Genomic DNA, 25,577 nt, shown 5'->3' with positions numbered 1-25,577 from the left:
ATGAGCCGACTATTAAACCTATCCATAACTATCGTACGTATTGCTGCAAGAAGTCCATATTTGTGGTGACATAAAAGAAAGTTTTCATAGTTAGTAATATGATCAATGTATAATGTAGAGGTACTTAATAATAATGATGTATGCTCAAAATATAATCAGGAATTAAACCATAGAAGGTTGCACTAGGTTAAAATAGCTTAAAAAATTGTAACAAATTGAGAAAATCTAAATTAAAAAGTTATTTTCTAATAACATGACGCTTGTTATGCCCGAAGGCAAAAGCAGAGGTCGTGAGGCCATAGAAGCCAGTTTATTAATTCATAACTTTATGTACTTATTAACTAATTAAGCAAGATTATGGTAAAAAGTTTAGTTTTTCAGGTTATTGTTTTAATTATTGTAACTTAAGTAAAAGTCTACAAGCTAATTAAAAACATCGTAACACAAACAGTTACAATGTCATAAGTTCATACAAGTTCACAGACATAGTTGTACTAAATCAAATACTAAGCTTGTAATGTGTTAGTATCGAACTGTATTCAATACTAAGGCTTATCTTAACTTAGACGATACGATACGATATACTGTGGAATAGTTTCTAATAGATTTTAAAGTAGATTGTCTTATAAGGACCGAATTCGAAATAATTGTATATTCTGGTATACTTTGATCACTTACTAAATAAAAGTAAGTTTTGTTCTATAGACCAATTATAGCTCAATGATTTTGAAATGCAATTTATTGAATTTAGACTAAGACATAAATTACTTAACCAAATTAACCAAAACCCAGCACACTTTGTTCCAACAAACACGGTTTTTAAAGTTTCGATAAATTCTATGCATTCGAATACTCTGATTTTTTTTATATCTGTTACCGCTATCATAAGTCATTTTCTAACCGCTCCCAGAATTGGTTAGCCCACTTTATTAAAATAAATTATTATCTAAGAACATTTCCTATATTCAATACCTACACATATTTTTAATCATTTATTCTAATGAACCGAAAATTCGGTCTTAATAGCGTTTGTTATCTAAGATTTAACAAAATCTCGACTATGCGTTCGGTTCATTAGTAGCTGAAACTAAGCAAGTTTGGTGTAATTTATAGACATGTAAGTAAGAGGTTCGTGTGTCTCAAGTTTCATGTTCGGTTTACTTGTTGTTTCGTGTTATATTGTTTGATAAAGTTAGGCAAGTAGGTGCTAAGATTAATATTATAGCTATATGTCGTATTCAATAAGATCAACCTGAGCTGTTTTGTGCTTAATATATACCTATATCATGTACTTTATTTCATCAATCCCATAGCTAAATGAGACGGCAGACGAAAAGATATCACGCACAGTAATGACATGACATTCTTATCAGGATTACTCTAAGACAGTGTTTAGGAGTATTCTACTGTACGGAAATCCAAGGCCTATATCAATAGATTGGTATTATCTTAGAAGCACGGACTAACCTTTTTTATATCGTGCTTCCAGGTTCATTCCTTGTATTTTTAATCGTAATCTTATAAAGTAAGTAATCTTATAAAAATACGGAAACTAAACCTAGAGATTTATTGATTCCTTCTCAAAATTAAAGACTTGTCCGTAGCCTATGGCAAAGCAAACAAATTCATTAATATTGCTTTGAAGGCTTTACGCACTTGTTAATTGAGTTACCAATAGTATTGTTATTCGTACCAAAATCGATGAACACAAAACTCCTTCAAGTAAGTATCACAGAAAACAAAGGGACAAAAGTTGAAAGGAACTACATCAGCGGGAACTGTATTAATAGACTCTATAACAAAAGGAATGACACCCATTAATCTCTGAAAAGGGATTGACCTCTGATACGAGTACTATGAGAGGCTCTTGAACGAACAGTGACCGCGTTGAACAATCGATTAGTAAGGTTTATCAAATCCATAGTAGTGAAAAAAAAATGAAGTGGTAGTTTAACACCGAATAATCAATTAATTTATAACTCGATTTTGTGAGTATGTTTTTATCCAGTGAGTCAAAACAGGGTCTTCGTGTCTGTTGCTTGTATGGTTGTAAATGTCCCTACGACAAAACAGCCAATGTTCTGGTGGATGTACCGCGTGGGAATCAAATCTTTTTCTTTCCCGCGGAGTACTATAAGCGTAGCAATCACCAAAACCACCATACTGTTGGTCTTTTTTTGTGTCTAGTAGTAAATAGCTTACAAAATTTTATCTAAAGTTTTGACGACAAATAATAACAAATCAATACACATATCGCATTTATACCATTTGTATTCATTTCTTACGATATTATCCAAAAGAAAACACTTTAGTAACTTATTCTTTGGACCCAAACCGATATGAGCCAAACAAAAGGATACAGTTACAATGAACTATATCAACGAGTATTGTATTAATAGTGGCCGGGACTGAACGAATGACCCTCATTCATCTCTATGTAAGGTATTGAAACAAATTCTGTGGATTATACGCGTATGTACTTATACTATTGATATGGGGCATTTTTATCGTTGTATTATTGTTGATTGTCAAATGTTTCAATTGATATTGGTAGCTGACTCAATGTGAGATTTGTTCAAACTTTTTAACAGCAATCATCAAACATGAATATGTTGTTGTTGCTCTGAAATCTTAAAATTCCAAGTTTTACCGAACATAATCTTTTTTTTCAGTATCGGCTACCTTACGAATATTGTTTTGTAAATGAAGACTCCATTCAAGTACCACTCTGTAGCCACACATAATATACATTCTGTCTGTGTTAATGGTGCTAGTGTTATGAACTTTAAGGCAAACTTTACCGCAGCCCCGTTCGATTGGATCGTGTCGTTTTTGCTGTAGTGAATGTATGATACGACATTTCTTCCTCTTTATTACCCGATATTTAGCTAGCATTTATAATATTATAGCATAGAAGAAAATTTGTCGGTACAGCCTACATGACGCACAAACTCAGTCTCACTTCATGAAACAAGGAGCGATATTGTAGTACCACTCAATAGTTTATATTACTAAATGAAAGACGGAATTGTTTTGCAAATAGTATTATATAATTCAAAGCGATTTCGCATATAAACTGGAATTTACGTAACAATTCAGTATTGAAACAGAAGCGTTAATATGGAGTTGAGTTCAATAGATTTAATCTATTAGTGTTGAATGAAAATGAAATGTTTATTGAAATTAAATATATTGAAATGTTTCCTTTTACATCACGACCATAGAATATTGCTCTAAGCAAGCGTTGGCAGTCCTAACTGAGTTTCTATAATATTATAGATATTTACCGTTTCAATGAAAAACTGACTGTCATAGGTCATCACATAATCAAAAGGCTTTAAAAATAAATAAGGAACGATCCAGTTTTAATATAAGTGTAAATTGTTTTGTCTAGCTTGTCAATAATAATATATTCAGCTATGACAAAATCTTTAAATATAGGTAAGTAATTCTCGGAAAACAAACGAACGCATAGCTGTACACTATTTGACCATACAAATTGGTTTGTAGTCTAGAAACCGTTCCAAAATTTAAGAAAAATGATGCTTAGTTTTTTTTCCTAAAATCACGCAGTATTCATATAGGGTAAATAGATTTTTCAATTACAATCCATACAATAAAAAATAAACCTGCATCTACGTATAAAATTTCCTCCTCAAAATATTACGTTCAAAATATTGAAAATAATGTTAATACATACATAACACACGGAGTAGCACTAAAGTCTGCTAATACGAGATGTCGGGTATTAAAGCACGTTCAAGGCTTTTAAGCCTTCAAAACTAATATAGACAAAGCTCAGACATGTTCATATTAAAATGTTCTACAATCTAGATAAATATAGGGGAGGATTATTTAGGTATTCTGTTAAAACGTGTGGTTTATAAGATGAAGATATACATGTGAATTTTAACATAAGATTGTTGATATTATTACGGTAAAAATCTTTATGAAGAAGTTTAAAATCAAAACCAATTTTGCTTTGCTTGAGGATATGCAAAGTCCCAAATCAGCATTTGGCCAGAGTGATGAGCTCCTAATCCTACTCCCTTGGTTGGGAAGAGACTCTTGTCTAGCCGTGGGACAGTCATGGGTTTGAAAAACCTTCAATTTTTACGCCACGACGCTGCATGAGTGTGCGAGGAACGTGGGTTCAACTTCTAGGTTTTAGAAGAAATATAAGACATAGTCACTAACATAACAATATCTGTAAAGGAGCTTCATTGTTTAATATTTTACGTACTATCAATACGGGCCGATACACTCATAAGGCATTTCATGAGATAGCACCATTATCTTCCGTTTCTTAAAATGATAATCCGTTTGTTTTAAAATTGCATAAACTTGCCAAACCCTAGTAAAGCAAGAAAATAAATCCGTTACAGCCAAAATTTTACAACTACCACTGAAAATAAAGTTATTAATCTTTAATTTTCACTTTAGTAATTATAATTAGTTAATTAAAACTTTGAATCCGTGAATAGAACAGGCTCGCTTTTTCCCGTGGGTGTCGTAAAAGGTGACTGACTATTCAAGAAGGCAACACATTTTATTTTGAGAAAATAAATTACCATCAAATTAGGTCACCCATTTTGGTACAGTTACTCTTGGCAACAGTAAATCATATATTGATTCAAAGACTACATGAATTGATAACATTACTTTTATTTTCTTGTTTTCCAGTTTTATACTAACAACATAATATATCTACATGTATAACAAATAAATAAAAACACTTATTACATATTTTATGGAGAAGAACTTTTAACCTATTTAGTATAGCTAACAGTCGCAAAGTATGTTCAATTTGATTAACAACTATAAATCTAAAAAAAATGGGACAACACTCAGGACACTTAAGGTCTTGTCACGGACACTTTTAAAAACAAACAGACAATGGTCCCAAAGTATCACAAAGCTCGAAACATCTATTTTAGGAGCTATGGTAATTGAATACACAATTCCCCTCAAATTGATAGCACCCTGGTTACCACCTTAACAAATAGGCTACTAACGTTTTCAGAACATCACCATCAAACGCAGCTGTAATTAGCACCATCGTACCAACGTATTCATTTGTTTTCATTTTTAAATCAAATGTAGTGAGCCCAGGGGTCGCAAACGCAATTTGATGGCCAATTTTAATTTCCGGGTTGGCCAAAGTATTATTGAGCTCGCCGGTTAGGGAACCATCAGTGGGTTCAGAAAGTTCACCCCTGTAATATGAGACACGTACCTTTTTAATAAAGGCATTGTTATTTATCATGATTTTGCAAAATGTTTACAATAACTGGTATGATCAACAAAAGCAGGCTGGATATTGGAGGTCAATGACTCGGATTACAAAAGAACTTTGTCTATTTAAAATAGCTTCATGTTCTTGCTTCTTTTTAAATAAAACTTAAGTGTTTTGTTTGGTATTCGTTGTAAGAACCAAAAACAATGATGAAGCTGCAGAAATAAAGTAGTATTTTTTTTGACACGTTACAGTCTCCCTGATTGGCAAGGGTCTCCTTCCGAACGTCCTTCGTTCGGTACTCATAGTTTAGTTAATTTACAAAGCAGTCCTATAACAATGAAATTTAACTGTGTCAGGCAAAATATTATTACATTTTTTTTATAAACCTCCTACTAAATTAAGACCTTAAAATAACACAATATATAAAAACTAGTAAAAACATCTCTGCAAAACAGTGCTTCCAGAAATCTAAAGAATTATTTTTGAGATTACCTAAATTGTTCTACCGCCCGAAAATACTAATAATATAATATTTTAAACTCGTACACCCCTAAAACCGCTGTCGGCAGCATGTGTTACCGCAGCTGGACCGCAGACATTTGTCTCCCATAACACTATACCTAGCTCTATAGCAGGGGTTCCCAAACTTCTCTTAGTTCGGGACCACTTTTATATTTTTCTTTTAAGCAGAGACCACTATGTAAGTATTTTAAAAATAAAGTGTAATAATAATCCTGAAAATTTAAAATTTTAATATCGTTCTCGGACCATATTTTGACTTCCATGGACCACTGGTAGTCCGCGGACCACTGGTTGGGAACCACTGCTCTATAGTATACCAAATGTTGCACGGAAAACTTTCCCAATGGAGCTTAACTGGACAACGCAAGGGGCTTATGATACCGTTTGTCTATACATGTGTATGTTCCCTGTGGGCTTATAATCTATCAATAAGCTAAAAGGCTGGTTTCGGGGAGTATTTCGTACGCAGTTAGGTTTTGCGTTGCCTTTTAGTAATGATTATGAAAGTAGCTTATGTTCTAACATTTTGTATTTCAAATAAGGGGAAACTTTCCCATCATTATAGGTAAGTGAATTGGTTCTTTACTATCGTTTGTCATGTAATTTCGAATTATGGACTGGATAAATTAAATATTTTTGAAATTAACATATTAATAAGAATATAAGTTAACTTCTTCGTCATGTACATAAATTATTACATCTTTTTATTGTCAGCTTATAAAAGAGAATGTGACATTTTTGAGATTATCAAAACAATAAATGCTTAAAACAGACAAAGTTGGATCGGGCCGTAATAATTTTAAGTTTATAATAGACGAAACTGAGTGAATGAAATAACAATTCAAAACTTCGGTGTCACCGACAGCAAGTTTATTTATCAAAATTACAATTTACATTTTGTTGAACAATGTTAGAATTTATCCCCAATATTGTATTTTAGTTGAATATTCGTAATAATAGCAAATATCTGAGGTTTCCAATTTGAATCGGCGAGACGTAAAGGCCAGACGGCTTATGACAAGTCCTTTCAGTACAAATAACACCTGTTGCCTGAATAATATTAATTTTGGGATTCTGTTTCTTTTGTTTGGATGTATTTTGTTTATTTATTACAATAGAAGCTTAAACTAGTGTATATCGCACAGCTGAAGCTATAATGTCACCTTCGTTCCAGTAATGTGACATTTTGAATGCCTCTTGCACTATGCTATGAAAATAAATGCTTGCTTACTTAAATTCCCGTACACTATTTGTTTAATAAACATGCTACGCGAAAGTTTTGAACTTATAACGAAACATTTACTCAATTTCTCACAATACTACATAATTCTACAAAGTAAATACTTGTTTTATTTTGCTATGGGTTAGAATTACCTAATGGCTGTATAAACTAGGTGACTGGTGGTGCGATTCTCCACAATCGGTACTATCGGATATCGAGAGTTTTACATTTTAACATATAGATACTACAAAAATAGATTCTATCACTCCCGCTACAGGCGCTAATCACATTTATATACAAAATTTATCTATAGGTTGTCGACAGCCGATAGTAGTAGAGAATCGCGCTACTAGATTAGTGAATACCTATTCAATTCCTCACAATACCGAGTTATTCCTACAAAGTAAGTACGTTGTTTTATTCTGCCACGGGTTATAACTACCTAATGACTGTACAAACAAGGTGACCGGGTCACGCCGTATCATTTCGCGCAAATTAATCTTACAACCAAACAAATGTACTAGCACTTATGATTAATATTGTAACGGAATGTTGGGCTTCTGTTTCCTTTGTTTTTACCCTTTTTGTTGGAATTGAGGTAGTGGACTAATTGTTTGCTGACAATGAAAACTCTGGTACTTCGGAGTGATGGTGGAACAAAAATATACTGTCAAATGATTTAAAGCAGTACGATAGTGGTGATAGTTTGTAGGGATCGTAGTAGGTGGCGTTCTTTGGTCTCTGCATACCATTATAGGGGAAAAGCGTGATTTTAGGTATACTTCTATACTTATATATATTATTATATTGTCAATTTATATGGTTCTTAGGACTGCTATGGTCGTGGGTTTATGATTTTCCAACGGAAATAATTATTTCATGATCCACAATTAGTTGTTGCTATAAGACAGCTTATGAGACGAAATTTTGACAGTGGTTTTAATACATTTGCTGTCATTTTAATAACCTCTCGAGCGCCCCAACGTCAAAATTCAAATATACCGTTAAGCGTCCAGGCCTAAAATGGCGCGCGAAATTGAATTGGCGGTTGGCGTTTAAGCGCCGATTCCGTCATATTTTAATACTAACACCCTAGTCATACCTTATATATTTGAAATCTACATAAAATTTGCTATAGATTAAAAAAATAAACCACAAATAATATTTGATAGTGGTAGTACAATAGTCGGTTTAATCTGAATATTGTGTGCTTTAGCCATGTGTTTGAAGAAAGTCTAATAAATATTTTTAGGCAAAAAAAATAATATGACGAAAGGTCTTATCGTGTAGTTAATGAATAATGACATTAAAATCCAACTGTAAAATATACTCAAATCTTTAAAATTAGTTAAAAAAAGGATTTACAATATTGGTCATAAAGGAACATGTCGTTGGGTCAGATGTTGTTTAAGGTGCTCTCTGGCCTATATCAACCACTTATTCAAGTGTGTGCATTAGATCGTCGTCTCATTTTATCAGCTTTAATGTCAAATATGTTTGAAACGGATAAACATAGGTTTAGCATTTCGTTTTTACGTTTTTTAAATGTAAGATCGTTTTGCCGTACCACGGTGGCGGGGCGCTTGACGGGGGTAGAACATTCAACCGTGACACGGTGGCCGGGCGCTTGAGAGGATAAGCACTTATTTCTCAGCTGTTAAACTAGTCCATAATGTAATAAATTCCGTAATTAATGCTACATTCTAAAATTAATTTCCAGTTAAGAATCGCAGTAACAGTTTGTGCATTAAGTTAACGTCTCAGTTAAATAATGACCGCACGCAATATCTTGATTACTGATCTAACTTGAAAATTAAAACTTGCACGCAACCCATTCATGGACTAACAATAATATTCTTTGTTTCTGGCTAGAGGATTCAAAATCATGATTCTTAAGGGAAAATGAACGGGCAATCATTATGATCCCCAGCTTTTCTTCATCTAATAAGTCTTCTTCCATTAATACTAATTATCACTGCTTAGCATTACTTCGTACTTGCGTCATATATGTACGTGTGATGTGTGAAAAAAGTAATTATTTCATTATTTCCATGTTTTTATATAGGATGTAGGGTCAACTATATATAGGTTAGTAAAAAAACTCCAATGAGTTAAAGCAATTAGGTACGATATCCAAAATTAAATCACTACTTTATAGTTGTTGTATGTTTGTTTAGATATTACGGTAAAACTGTGGAACTGAGTTTAATGGATTTTAGCGATGAGATGATATTTATAAGATGCGGGAGTAGTTGAGTACGCATAGACCACTTTTTCAACGTTGCTTTGCAAGGAAAAAGAACATAAAAATACTGTATAAACCATTTTAGCCGATATAAATAAAGTTTATAAGTAGGTCTTGTTGATACAGACACAGTTAACGTAGTTGTTACTACAGTTTTATATGTCAAAGGAAAGTAATTATATCGTCTAATAAATAAATATACCAAGTTAATAGGTTCCTGAGTGTCAAAGAGAATCGTGGGTAGTTCGGTAATTATGATACCTAATTAAAGACGAATATCTTATTTGTATTAGGTTTACTAAACACAGAGTAACACCTCAAGATTACCTTTTTGGTGGTTAGCCTAGATAATGAGGGAATAAGAATAATAATAATTCTAATTAAAAGCAATTACGGGGATGGAAATGTAGGTAGCAGCTTTTTACCAATAAATCAGCGCAATTTTCTACAGTTGATGCTATCGACTATCGGGAGTTTGAAATGTTAAATTTACTTAAAAATTAATTCCTACGACACCCATTAGGGGCGCTGATCAAGTTTTCATAAAACATTTGACCATAGTCGTTAGAAGTAGGAAATTGCCCCTCAGATCAAGATCTAGTCAGAGTTAAAAGATGATTCCGGTAGTTTTTATTCAAGATCACTGCCACCAAGGCACGCCAAAGGCCTTCAAGTGGTTCAAATAGTGATAATAGTAATAGTAGTCAAATAATAATAATAGTGACACAAAGTTAACCACCGAACATAATGAAAGAAAGACCTACATTAAAAAAATAAAACTAACAAAATGTATTCTAGTACACGGCTTCTACACTTACTCTAGCTTTAAAATATTTAACAGCACTCTCAAGTGGACGTACAAAAAGTACTGTAACTGGAGGGTTAGCATTTTTAATCTATTTCACTTGAGGAACTACGCTTAATTAGAATGCAAATGCGAGTGAATGTACTTTAACCCTTTGGGTTTTCCTTGGGGAAATTCCAAGCGGTATGTTTACAATTTTATTTTCTTGTACTTGTATAGTGTATTATGTTGAACACCTGTTTGTGTGTAAATCTCTGCTTATAATATAAACAAAGACAATAAAATTAAATGTACAACCTTTTCATACCTAATGTAGGTATGAAAAGGTTGTATTTTTTTGAATTTGTTTGTGGTTTTGGACCGTATTATAGCATTTTTTAAGTTAGAACTAATTATTGTATTGACTCAACAAATGAAAAATATTATTTGATTAGTAATTGACTCTTTTCCATCGACTTCACAACGCAACAAAGTTTAAATTGCTTTAATCAACCATTGTACTAAACTTTATCAAACCTCAAAAATGGTTTGACTCTGTTATTAACCAGAAATCAGTAAATCTACTCAAAAAAATAGTAGTAGTAGTCAAATAAAATGGTACTAATTCTATATTTAAAGACGTTTCGAAATTATCTGTATCTGAATGTATTATCAACAAAAAAACTACAAAACCAGTCAATTTGTTAAAATAAAATTCAAATTAAAGATCCTAAAGCCTCCAATCAAATAAAACTTTAAGTCGGCTTACTAATTCTTAAGTTAAAGCCTAGCTTTACTAACGAGAGACAAATAAGTAAATGAAAATAGGAGATTTATTAAGATTATTATCAAACTTAGTTTTTTTCATTGGCCTGAAAAATATATAGGATAGCTATTTTATCAATCTGTTTATCGTAAAGATTGATAAATATAATAAACATAAAAATACATGTTAGAATAATGGCCTTTACAATGTCGTGTTTTGGTTATAATTCATTATATATTATGTATATCTACATAACTATACTCATGTTAAATATTTTTATTATAGTCAAAATCTATGAGCAACGAAAAGATTATCTTCTGAGTAGACTCCGTAGTATAAATTTGCCTCAAATTAAAAACCAAGAAAAGAATCACGCTTGCGTACTTGCACTTCTTCAGCATATTTTTGTTAATTTATACTATGTTATTTCTACCAAAAAGAGTTTTTCTAATACATCATGTGATATATGACACCATAATGTGTCATATTATAATGATAAAAGCCCCGAAACATTGTCTTCGTTCGATGCGAAACAATACGTCACACATTTCTCCGTATCCAGAAATTGTAGAAACGGGTACACGGTACTAAATTAAAAATCAATGTTCGCCCAAACGATGTCTTCATAAACTCTGCTACATATTTTTTCTTATTGTTACGAAAGAGCCTTTGTTTTTGGCGATATAGGACGATGAAAAGTAGGAAAAGGTAAATATGAGTACTTTTTTACCTGCCATTAAGTTACAGGTTACACGTGTTCATACATTGTTGAGTTTGTTGGCATAAAACTGGGGATGTAAAAATATTAGAAAGAACTTCTCTGTTATTACATTTCGTATAAATAAAAGTTATTATTTTGGCTTGGAAGTTTACGGAACTAGGTACTATTTACAACGCGTTTTTTTTTTATAAAATAATAAATGGCTTTTTTTTAAAGACTACTCTTGCACTAAGATTTGCTCTTGTCTCTCGAGGTATTTTACAAACATACTAACAACGGACAGAAAGCACAACCAGACCCTTTACAATTATTTATGGATTGGACAAATAATTGTTCCGTTTATTGTACCCACAATATACGTACGCAATGGTAGCGGCATGGTGACCTTAACCACTGCGCCACGAAGACGTTTTTGTCGGGATATATGCTATTCTTTTGAAATTCCTGTGCTAAGTTTGCTAAACGTGTTACTTTCAAGTGACTCTATAATTACTTTTCAATGATCTGTATCCGACTGTAGTAAAGTACTGAAAACTCGTAGAAGAACTCTATGCGAAAAGTGGCTTCTACTATTCTCTTCCACTTTCCTCTTTTATAATAACTTTAATAAAATTATCGACGATTTTCTTCAAGTATAATAACTTGGAATATCCAGCGCCAATTATAACAGAAAAGTGGATTACTTTTTAATTACGTTACAATCGAAGTTGATTAAAAAATCTTTGCTACGTTTTTAGTTGAACAAATAATCTCTCGTTTTATTGAGTACTAATTTCATACCACGTCTTCGTCTACGGAAACATAATTGTTGAAAATACTTTGCTTATTTCGGTCCGTTTAAAGCGCTTAGCCCGCGTATAACTCACTTGTCGATAAACGTCTTGTGGCAAGGCTAAGCAACCTCTAGCTTGGTCATTCCATAGATGGGTAGTCGCTTAGTGGTATTTGTAGTCAACGTCTCCGCGTTTCGGAAGACACGTACAAAGTCGGTTTTGGTTGTTGTCAATTAGGATAACGGGCTTTAAGTCATAGCTTGAACAACTTAGGCAATAGTTTGATAAATAATTAACGATAGAATAAAAAATATAAGCTATACAAACCGACTGTAATCATAACTATATGATACAGAAAGCGGCTTGTTACCAGCTAGCTCCTATAGTTAGATCAGTTTATTGTTCAAAACCGCGCCCCATGCATCTATAGTTGTATTCAAAGCAAAGTCAACACGAAGCCTTGCGTATATTCTGATTTCGAGAATTGCATCAATCAAAGTCCCTCCGATACACATTTCCCTAGTAATACAATTCCTAGAAATACGGAATTGTAGTAGAATAATATAATAATGCTTCCTATTTGAGATAACGATGAAAGCATGTTGTTAGTTCAAGAACTGGTATACAATTGTGTATAGCGAGTGACTTCTTGAAAAAGGAACAACTTAGACGTATATTTTGTATAGTTAGAAAACATGTCATTGTAAATGCAAGTGGACTGTGTCAGTGGCGCGGTCGGTAGTATATGCAACGGCCACGCAGATCTTGGGTTCGGTTCTCGGAAAGAGCAAATTATTATTGTTTATCAAAAAATCTGTATTAGGATACTTCTCAATAGTAGCCCAGAGTTTGATAATGTGCCCGTTACATTAGTGTAAAGTAAAAGTTAATGACGAAACGTGGGTGTATTTTATGTGCATGCTAGCTACAGCCTACACCTTTGGGTATATTAGGCGTAATGCTAAAAATATACGTAATTAAAAACACGCATTGGTTTTCCTTTATCATATAAATTAACACCGGTTTAAAAGTTGCAATATTCAGGTACTATATAATTAGATATCAAGTCTATTGTTTTAGGCTCGTAAATATTAAGGTATTGTTGATAAGCAATATTTTGTTTAAGGCTTGTAGGCAATAAGTTATTGTTGATAAGCACTTAGGTATATAGTATTCAAGATAAAGCTTAATTCATTGTTTACGCGATGCGGGTCGTAATTCTAAAAGACCGCGATGTCTAGGTAGTTATCTTTGATCTAAAGCATATAAAAAGATAAAGGTATTTTACGAAAAGACTTAACTATTTAAGTCCTTAATAGACATTTTCTCCTAGCAGTCAGTGTGGCGGTTCCCTACTCCTATCAACTATCGGCAATAGTTTTCGCTAAATTTTGTATGAAAACCTGATCACCACCCTAGCACGTGCCATAGAAACTAATTGTACAGAACGTTTTAAATGCCAAATTTTCGATACACGTTAGTGCCTGATTGTAAAGATCGCATACCATAGAACTATTCGCCTAGATAACATGAAAGAAAAACCAAATAAATTATATATGCGAAAGTTACAATATTTAAATGGATCTCAATCATGCCAAAATTATGGAAAGTTTTTGATAAAATGTTGTAGACGGATTGTTTATTTCCTGGAATAACTTATAAGAAAGCTATACTTCGGGAAATCTTTTCACGCGAATGAAGTCACGGACAGAAACTAGTTACATTGTGTATGTGAAAATCAATTCGCACCAGTGCTGATTAAACTTGAATATAATGTTAAAGTCTAAATATTACAGAATGTTCTAAGGGCACTCTGGGAATATTCTATGAAGATTATAGAAGCGGCTTAGGACGGCTTAGAGATGACTTAAGATTAAACTAAGTTCCAGGATAAGTTCTGTTTGTTGTTTACGGAAGATGATGACTTTAGGTACTATTTTGATAATAAAAACTACGAATATTATATTTAAACTACCCATTTTTTATGTCTGAGTATCATTGAACACTTATTATAATATCTGACGAAGTTCATTGCCATTCATCCTTATACATACATAATTATGATATACAGAATACTAACCAAATGTTTTTTCCTACTAAGCGGCAAATCAAAGTAAATGCAGTCATTTAATAACTATGCGATAGAAACCAATAAAGGCCTGATATAACTACTTTAGATCTTTTATGAAAATTGATCCTGAAAATAAACTGCATTTAAAATCAACTCAATTTACTAGATAAGCAAAACAATTTAATCCAATAAAAACACAAACACAATAATAAAAATATCAACTTCAAAGTATCAATTCATACCAAATTAAGCCACAATAACCCCTATAAAAAACCTTACCAATAACCTTTTAAGCTATGTCATTAGCATTCAACTGAGAACCGAGGTTCACGGTCATTTCATTGTGAAACTAACAATAGATCTATATTACAAGGAAATCCAACTAAAAAGGTTTGGTAATGCGTTGTTCGGTTAAAATGTATGACTGGCGGAATTTGCGGAACGATAATATTAGGTTTGGATAAGGATATTGATTTGTATCTTAATAGGAGGTTGTTGTAATATTTTTTTTCTTTTGTAGAGGTCAATCTAGTGTCAAAGTCTTCGCCCGGAGATGTTAGACTTGGCTTAGCAACTGTTGTCTTAATTGGCAACATCGGGGAATGACTTGTATCGTACTAGCATAGCACGGAGACGACCATTCTTCAAAGTATATTACTTAAATTTAACTTCGTTTTTATTCAATTTTAATTGGTCATGGTTTCGTCATCCTTTTTAGCTATAAGGCAGTTCCTTTGCTTGTGATTTTTGTTATCAATTACATACCCAGCAATTTTTACGAATACAAAAGTTAAACAAATGCGTGTATTTGAGAACCTATAAAACTTTTAGTTATAAAAATATAATACACACCAACTCAAAAAGAGCCTGATATTAATTCAGCCGAAATTACTTTACAACAATCCATCGAACTTCAATTATTTTTAATATCTTCACAAATCAGAAGTAATGAAATAATTCCTCAATGTTGTGGAATGAAAAAGAAAGGTATTTCAATATTAATCTACATTGCTCTCACATTGGAATCCAAAGCAACCACTGTGCCTTTATCCGCGGAAATGGAATGGTAAAAAAAGAAAAGCTGGACATAAATAACTTTGATTAAAAAGTGTCTGCGGCCCTTTTTTTCATAGGGCAATAGAAAGGGACAGACAATTCTAATCCTTTCGGCTTGGAATACTAAACTTGTTACGAGTTTTGGTTTGTCGATGAATTAGAGTCTATTTTGAGATGTATGAAAAGGGTACAATTGTGGTTTATTCTATTCATAATAACAATGTATAAAATGTCAACGTTATTTGGAAAGAGTAATCTTTAAAGCTACTGACTCAATTCTATGTTTTTATTTAATTTGACATTTATTATGATGGCAAGTTTTAAACATGCTATTTCGTAAATATTTTCTTACACTTGCTATTTGTACTGAGTGTCTCCATGCTGCGGAGAGCTCGTTAAACGTTTATTACAGGCACTGAACTATAAAAAAGGTCTACATATAGATCTACAGTATTACAATCCTAACTACTACTGAAAAATATAAAGCACAGCAGTTAGATACTAAAGAAAAACTCATAGGCTACTAATTTCGAAAACGTTGTGGGTCTCACGTATAGGAGGTACTTATTTTTACTTCATGACAATGTAAGTGTGTAATTGTTTGTTTTTTCCTGAACAAATTTCGTCGCTGTATTAAAAAACACCACAAAATATATTTCTACATAACCAGAATTATATCCAATGTCTAGATTGTCTAGTTATACATAAATTATCTTTACGAGCTACAATCGTTAGTAACAAAAATGTTTCCATGTTGTCAGTTTGAAGAATCCAATAAACTTGAGGTTCCGGCGTTCGGTATCCGGAATAGACAAAGTATTATTGAGTTTGTCTGTCAGGAAATTATCGAAGGCTGCCTAGGATTTGGAAATATATCGGTAAATAGAAATAAATGCTAGCCTCTGGCTTGAGGGGACGTAACATTATTATTTTAAAAGATTTTTCTGACCTTAAATTACTTTAGTTTTTTCTAAATGATTTTCGGTTTTGTTTGACAAAATAGCAGATATTAATAAATTGAAAACCCTAATGTCACTTAGGTAGAGTGCCGTACCAAGCGTTTCAAGCAATTAAAATAAAGTGGCAAACCAAAATTAACAATCAATATCCATATGTATGAATGTATTAAATGCCTTGATTTCTAATGTAATGTTATTTCACATTTCTCTAATTACCTGATAACAAGTTTCTCTCTAATCCAATTCCTGAATCCCAAATTTTATTTTTCTTAGCTTTTTTTATCCTCATTTAACCAACTAAACACAAAATAAAACCGCTACAAGACTATCATAGTAACAGTATTAAGACCTCAGCTCTGATTAGGGGCCAGTACAAGGCAATCCTTAGAATTAATTTATATCTCCGTTGAACTCCGAGTTAATTAAAATGCTCAAAGACTCGATATTAAAGAGGAATGGTTTCAATAAGGTTTATCATTTCGCCCGTATTAACTGAACGTGAACATTTAGGCTTTGTTTCATTTGTTTTGTCAAGTCTCTAAATAATTGGTTGAGATAATGATTTTGCGTACGAATGTCTAGAATTTAGAACGTTTTGGTTAATGTAACGTGAAATGTCAACGTCTTACAATGTTGGTTCAAAATGTTAATTATGTTAAATTTAAATTACTTTATTGTTCTATTTTGTGTACTAATTAAAACAATTTACTCTTACATATACTATGTATTTAATTAGAGTTTCAAACCAACGAGAGAAAGAAAAAGCGTTTAGATAAGCATGTGTGTAATATTTATTGAAACTTTCGAAGAAAGATAGATTTTTCTAACACTCTTATCGTGTTAATTTTATTCAACTAATACCCAATAACTAAGTAACGATTGTTTACAATGGACTAATATAGTAGTAACAATTGTTTATAGCTCACCAATATATGGACCGTCTCTACCAAAGATTGATAACTAATTACAGTGGATAACTAAAAACCCTAAAATATTTTTCTCGTGTTGTTTTCCATCCTTATTATAATAATAGATAATTATTGCTGAAAGTCAACTTACGAAAGTGAGAGGCGTGTGTTTTGAACCCTAAATCTGCGTGGGAGGAAAATAGTTATACAACAACGAAAATAGTTTCCAGATTGAACTTGCGAATCTTAACCAATGTCAATTACCAAGCAAAAATGTTTCACAGACTACAAAAATTGAAATGACGTCATTCCGAATAATAATAATTTGTCTATAGAATTTTTTGCCAACAGCGAGAAGAATACATTTTCGATCGAAGTTTTCTTCTACGAAATCATCAGTGTAGTTATTCTTATTAGTCAACAAATAACACGAAATACGTATAAAATTATTTAAGTTAATATATACCAGTCATTTCTCAAATTTCGTTAAAAGTATTGCTTTTGAAAATATGACACTATAAACATAATATACTTATGACGTTCACTGTACATTCAAATCTCTGACATATTATTTCAATAATGCCTAGTATTTGAACATGATAATAGTTGAACGCTGAATGTGTCTCATTTATCTCCAACCATATTGAAATATCACACCAGAGAATGTAATAATCGCCTGTTCAAATTAAATCTATCCGAAATTCAATTGAATTTTAATACAAGTTCAAAATTGAATGAAAACAAAAGTTAATTTCTTAAATGTTAGAATAATATTATGTTAAAATCAAAAATATTAAAAATCTTATTATAACGTAGACAGAGGAATAATGTAGAATGTGAACTAATTAGCCTAGTTTCTGAAATTCAAATATGAATATGTATGTTTTCTCTATAAAAAATCTCAATTACGAAAATATAGTTAAGAAAATTAATAATGAGGCTTTGTTCTTGTAATAATAGATAAAGACCAAAGAATGCTATTCCCTCCCTACAAGCTTTTATTATTTTATTCATATTTCTTTTTCTTGTTATACCTCTTCATTATCACCGGTTATGTGTATTACCGGGACTACGCACCTGTTTGATAGTCACCACCGCTAAAATAGGTACTTTTCTCGACAGTGCAGTTTATTCAGCAAATAAAAATATAAATTTTGCCAAACTACACTTACTTATTCTCTTTTAATTCATGACCAATCTATCTTAACACAATTCGTAATATTGAAAACAAAAATCTTTTGGAAACAATACAATAATTTATCAATTAACTTATTTTAGATTTGTTATACACAAACCTAGCTCTCTGTTAAGTTATTCTATAAAAGTTATCAAAATGAATAATATTTCAACCAAATTAAACCAAAATGCTATATTAGTAATGTAATAGATCATCTATCGTTTGTGTTAATAGAGACTAGTGTATATTTACATCCTACGCCACATTTCACGATTCACACCTCTATTTTGGGTACTACAAACAGAAACTGAACTGTTCTATCAATCGAGTTTATTTTCCTAGAAACAGAAATCAAAGGTGTCACTAAACTATTCGTAGAATCACCACAAAATAAATAATAGTAGAAGGTATCAAGGAAGTAACATTTTATCAATTATAATTATAACATTTTTAATACGCGATTCTAAAAAGAAATTGTTTTTTATTTAAAAAAAAAAACATTACTAAGTTCATTTATAGCCTTTTAGCGAATGAGATAAATACAAAAAAGTCATTACAAATTGTCGAGGTGTTTACTCGAAATTCTATAAAATTAAGCTACAGCCGAAAATAATAAATGCACCCATATTATTATGTACATACATACACTGACTTGACTGCCTATGTTACCTCAAGATCTCGACTTCCCATAATATTCTTAACTAGCTGACCCGCGCAACTTCGCTTGCGTCACCTAAGAGAATGGGTCAAAATTTTCCCCGTTTTTGTAACATTTTTCGTTGCTACTCCGCTCCTTATGACCGTAGCGTGATGTTATATAGCCTATAGCCTTCCTCGATAAATGGGCTATCTAACACTGAAATATTTTTTTAAATCGGACCAGTAGTTCCTGAGATTAGCGCGTTCAAACAAACAAACAAACAAACAAACAAACAAACTCTTCAGCTTTATTATATTAGTATAGATAAAATGGCTAAGATGAAAAAAATGTCATCAAACATCTGCTTACTGCCCTTTTACCTTACTTTAATAATTTCTCATCAACATTTCAAAATTAGGATTATAATATAATAATAAAATCTTAGCGGTAATTTTATTTACACCCCGAGAATGATCAACTTAGTATAATTGACCCATTTAAGATACTTGACCGTATTAGCCCAAGTACCTCAAAATGTACGAAAAGGCCAACCGCACTCCTAATCTTTTAAGGAGTTTCAATTTATTTTTCCTATCTTTTTCCTGCAACTTACATTTAAAGATTTCCTGGAATATCCAGAAAAGATATTTAAAAATGCTTGAGAATATTTATAGACTAATTTAATTTATGCATTACTCATAAATTATTTACTTTCGATGATTAAAAGAATAAGAAATATTATCAATTACGGTAATTTGAGAAATTGCTTATATCAGTGAAGTTTTGAAATGGTATCCTGGCTAAGGCTTTTTCGTAAACATTGAACTGAATTTAACACAATATTTTGGGCACAAGTAGGCCAATACATACTAGATACTTTAATTATAGGTCGCCAAGACGGTATGGTCTGTCTGTGATTTAAAGGATTAGTCTCTGTGGGATTCGAAATAGCTAAGGTGGTCACTACGCCACAAATTTTGCACCGAGGGGATTACCTCTAATTTATTAAGTAGTGGTTTTAGTAAAGTATTTTTGACTGATATTTTTAGTATCTTTATTATTCAGATTTTTAATATGACCGCTAAGTCATTTGTGACTCATATTGTTTCTTATGAGAATCCTGTCGGATGCAATAACTCTTGAGTATATAAAAGTAGTACTCATGTATTGACTCAGAGATTTGTGCAAAATATGACAAGTAAAATAGTGGGATTTCAAGCCTCATACTCTCCAAAGACCACATGCGATACTTTATGTGGAAAAATGAATTGGCAGATCAATTCCTATCTTTATATATATAATTCTTCTGTAAGTGTGTATGTCACTGAACTTCTCTTAAACGACTGGACCGATTTTGATGAAATTTTTTGTGTGTGTTCAAGGGGATCTGAGAATGGTTTAGATTCACAATTTTGTCCGCTGGACAATGTTTTTTTATTTAATTTTTATGGCAAAACAACGTTTGCCGGGTCAGCTAGTAGATACATAAAAACGTTGAATAAACAAACTTATTAATCATTGAAAGCAGTTGAATGAATTAGGTGTTATCACAACGCAACTCGCGAGCTGTATGAAAGGAAATAGGTTAGTGTGACACCCACCGTCCGTGTGTTAATAACCTATTAGTTATATTGCTGTATTAAGTTCGACGAGCAAATAAATTAATTGGCTGTTTTGTATACATAATATATGTAGGATTATACATATTTTCGTCTATATCTTTTTCTGTTACGGATCAGGTTGCTTTGGTTTAGGCGCCTTACTCTAGAATGTATGATCGCGCTAATTTTTATGCAATATTAATTCAATATCAAGTTTTAAACTTATGAGTCTTGACGTTTCTGCTTACAAACGAGTATGTTTTGTATTAGTGGAAGAATTTGTAATTTTTAGTATAGCAGTCAATACAAGAGGAACAATTAGAATTTTGTTAGTACACAATTGTCATAAAAATGGAAAAGTTTTGTATTGCATTTAAGGTTTCTGGTTATATTTATAAGTAAGAATACAAGGTGTGGAGTAGGTGCTTTAACTGTGTTATCATTCTTAAATACCGATTATTTGATCAAAAATCTGCCCTAGATTACGTCATGCATTGAAACTCTGTTAAATTAAACCAAAATTTGTTAGTTTCATTAAACATTGGACAAAATCAAGTTTTAAATCAGTTAGTAATTAATTTGCCAGTTGACTGAACAAGTTTACGAGTGGCTCCCGTGTGAACGCTAATTAAATACGTGGATCAGATCATTAACATTTTGTAAATGAAGCGACCATTTGCGGTGAACACAAATAATAAATACTGTACAAGCGATTACGGCTACATTTCGACACAATATCAAATAATCCGTATTTTACACGAGCTTGGACAAAAGAGAATTTTATTATAAAATATTTAATATCATTGGTTTTACAATTCGATGAGTATCACTCAATGTAAATTGTTTGACAACGTACCTGTATTAGCGATAGGCAACCCCCTATCATATGGAAAGTAAATGGTTTTATTTGTCAATTCAATGAATATCACATAATATATAATTCTCGAGTTTGATAATTGATATATGCTCATAGGTCCACCCCCAAATATCTGGGTAGTCCCATGCATTTGGGGTTGGGCTTTGTGAATTGCGAAACGAGGTTGTGTATCTGACACTTCTGCTTTACCTCTATTTACCTCTGCGTAAACCAACCGTGATGTTATAAATAAATATCATAAAACTGTAGATATCGTTCGACAAATAAGTTAAACATGGTTTTGTTATATAAAAAATTCGTTAAGAAACCTTCTCATGGAAAGTTTTCTTATTTTTGATATTTCGCTAATTTTATATATCTTGTACTCGGTTTGTTAATTTGAATATTTAAACTGATTACGTATTTATGTAAGAGAAGTATGGAATTCGTAACTGAATCCCAGTAGTTATGTTCATCAAAGAAAATTGCTCGGAAATTGGAAAGAGGATCCCGACGTATGTCTTTAATAGGCCCGACTGTGTTTAAGCCAATGTTTTTGCACTGTAGAAGTCTTATTTTCGTAGCGGACACATTATTGATACCATGATACGTACGATTACGTTTGCATAAATCGACAGAAAAAGATATAATATCTCTCAATATGCGATACCTCCTAATCTCAATCTCTCTCATGTACTCAAATTATCTCGATATCCACACAAACAAATTGTCCTTAGGTAGAGTATCAAGTGCCTCTTCGACTTATTATGGATTAGACTATACCTTTAACCTACTTTCAGAATACTATTGTGACTGGAAGATCCACAATGAAAAGATTCTGAGATAGCTTTTGTATCGCAATATAATTATGTAGTGTAATGTTTGATGGCTTACTATGTAAATAAAATTTAGTGAATTATCTTGCTCGTAATGAAAAAATGATTAATACATAAAATGTGTATTTTTATTATTCTATAGGCTTTCTTTAAGCTCGCGTTGAGAGCAAACGAAATTACTTGAAGCGGTACGTAAATGAATATTGACGAGGGAATATGTTAATGGCGAAATTTTATGTGACGACACTTATTGGTTTTCACCAAAATAATTTATATTTTTATATCTTGCTTTCAGTTAAAGTAGGTTGATGCTTTTTTGTATAGAGCCTTAATTTTGGATGATGCAGATGCGAAAAATGATCTTATTGGAGCGAACGTCCGTATTCGTCAGAGCGAACATAAAAAAAACTAAACAATTTAAGAAAATCCCCAGTAAATATAAAAACGAGCTCAAAATACATAAAATTTTTATTTAAACCGCAACTTTATGCTTGAGCAATATTATCCATTTTTGCGGGAATTTATGAAATCAATGTGCATTTTGTTTAAAGAGGTACAATACTGTCGGATATAATTCCCAGAATCGCAGTAGTCAACTACTTTAGCAAGTAATAAATTGCATTCACTTTTACGCCGAAATCATGTTGAATGAAAACGCGGTCGGAATAAATGTATGATAATTAAAATGTATGTGATAATTGAGTTAATACGCATTATAATGTACCGCAACTTAAACTGATTATTTCGTATTTTGAGCTACGATCATCGTTCTACATTTTTTGCGTAGACCAAGCTACGGAACGTAGCGTGCTACGAGCGCTACGACCGCTACGAACTTAAGTTATTATAAATGATTAATTCATTACACAAGTGATTAGAATGAATAATTTATATTATAATACGACAGGCTAAAAGTAGAATTAAGGCTTTTTAGTCTTAAAACTATACACAGTTTTTTCGAGTTAATTTTGGTATTATAATGTATGTAGGCCAGGTAAACCTATGAATATAAGGACATTCGATTATATTTTTATTATTATTTGCGGTAAGTTTAGTATGTTATAAATAAATAAAGTCCAAGAACAAATTTGAAACGAGGAAAAATCTGACGTAAATAGTACCTTAATTATATACTCACGCTTCAATAATAACATCATTAAAAACTCATACCAAACAATAGCACACTCGAACAAAAATACTTATAATTTATTCAATTTACTAACAAATTAGATTTACCTGCGAGTTGCCAAATTCGTTCCGAGCTTTCGAAACTTCGCTAACTCTAACAAAGTTTGCTCCACACGATTGTTCCGCACACAAGTTCACTCACACAAAAAAATAACGAGAAATTTATATAACGAATAATTTATTTGATGAATAAATTGATTAAATCTTTATTTAGCCGTTGATTTGATTAAATGTTTATTCGAACTTGAACTTAGACCGCGGCTCAACCGGTGGGCGCTCAGTTCGGCGCCCTTCTGTCTACTGACGGAGACTTGGGCGAACGTCGGCGCTCGCCAATCGGCAAACTTTAATGCACTGTAAGGTTAGTTTTCCCATTGCATTTACGGGTTAACTATTATTGCGTGGTTAAGGACCGTAATGGAGCTGTTTTGGTGACGGTTCATTAATGAAATTGATTATAATTTTAAGATTAAAGTATGTGTTTGTTTTGGGTAAGTATACTGTTTTAATATTGTTTGTATTTGTCGCCTTGAATTTAAGGTTACTTCTCCCAATTAAATGAACACTTTTATTTCAAGTACTTTATAACTAATTTCGCCTTATTTACATTATCATAAAATACCATATTCTTCATTAAAAACACTACAACAATATATTATACTGCCTTCAAAATATGAGTAGCCCAATTTTCTATCAATATCGATTGTCAACTGGTTGCCGACTTTGTATAAAACCTAATCAGCGCTCCTAGTGGGTGCAGTAGGTACCAATTTTTAAATGTCAAACTATCAATTATCTATTAGTACATATTATTAATACCGATCAACATAATTTAACTTGCTCACAAAACTATTATTGGATATGATAGTAAGTTTTTTTCTCGTATGTGTTACAATTTTAATATTATGCAGGTCGGGCCGAGCGTCTGCAAAAAGTAACGTTGTGATGGTTTGACACATCTGACGCCTTTGCTCCAATTTCAACGATAAATGTGCGATGCGCTGACGTTTTATTATTTTTATTCATAGGTTATACAATATATATAGAAGCGCGATTTTCTACGGTCAGTACTGTAGATTATTCAAACATTTAATTGATATGTTTTGAGAATTACTTAGCTTATTGTAATATAAGGACGATTTTCAGTTTGATGTTAGAAGGAATGAAATTAATATTTATATTATTTGAATGATGTGGTCTTATGCTTAAAAAATGTCAAGAGAATTTAATGAGGTTTACCGGGCAATTCACTCGCGTTTTTTAACTGAATATAGTAAACATCCTTGCCGTGATATTATTTGTAATGTACTCATAAAATATCTAAATTGGTTTTATAAAGCATAATAGTTGGACGTAGTTATTCTAGCATTTATTATTTTAGTCGTAATTTTCATTACACTTGTAGCAAAAAAACTAGATTCAATTTTAAATCTTAAACTATAAGGCTATAAAATAATTTACCATTCATAACCGATGTTCCTACGGGCCAGTGTATTCACCTGTAACTCTGCTATCCTTTATCTAATAGCGAGCATCTCTGATTCACAAAGGAAGGTTTCAGTTGCGGCATCGTACTAGCGAAGTGCTATTTAAGCGAATTCGAGCGATGCATACGAACCAAGGATATCGGTGCAACGGTAGTGCTTGTATTGAAATTTAAGGTTTTGATTTTAAGGAACTAAAATGTATATTAATTACTATGTAAACATTTATATCATAAATGCTAAATTTTGGATATTTATACAGATGTTTTTTATACAATTCGCCAAAACTATCAAACGGATTTTGTTGAAATTTGATAGTTTATAATCCGAATTAACACATGAAACTTTTTAACGACGTCATGAGGAGAAGCTAGTGCTATGACAAAGATTTATCGGCGTTTGCGGTACATACAATCGTTCCACGGTGCCACGTGTATCACTGTTCTACAAATATTTGGTCCATTTTTGGCCAGACTAGAAATTTCATTGATTTTTTTCTTGCGGCTATAATTTTTAAGTTTTTGCACAT

General features: G+C 32.0%; 1 protein-coding gene across 1 annotated transcript in view; it reads right to left on the bottom strand.

The window, feature by feature from the left end:
• The window catches only part of LOC142983544 (dopamine receptor 1-like), a 116,855-nt gene extending 93,021 nt beyond the window's left edge, over window positions 1–23,834 (bottom strand). Inside the window, exon 1 of the mRNA XM_076130471.1 lies at window positions 23,613–23,834. The gene's annotated coding sequence lies outside the window, so the exon portion shown is untranslated. The remainder of the gene's footprint in view (window positions 1–23,612) is intronic.
• Window positions 23,835–25,577: the final 1,743 nt, after the last annotated feature.

The sequence above is a fragment of the Anticarsia gemmatalis genome, chromosome 24 (assembly GCF_050436995.1).
Source record: "Anticarsia gemmatalis isolate Benzon Research Colony breed Stoneville strain chromosome 24, ilAntGemm2 primary, whole genome shotgun sequence".
NCBI classification, from domain to species: domain Eukaryota; kingdom Metazoa; phylum Arthropoda; class Insecta; order Lepidoptera; family Erebidae; genus Anticarsia; species Anticarsia gemmatalis.
The sequence above is the reverse complement of the archived record's forward strand: the minus strand, read 5'-3'. Positions and strand labels throughout refer to the sequence as shown.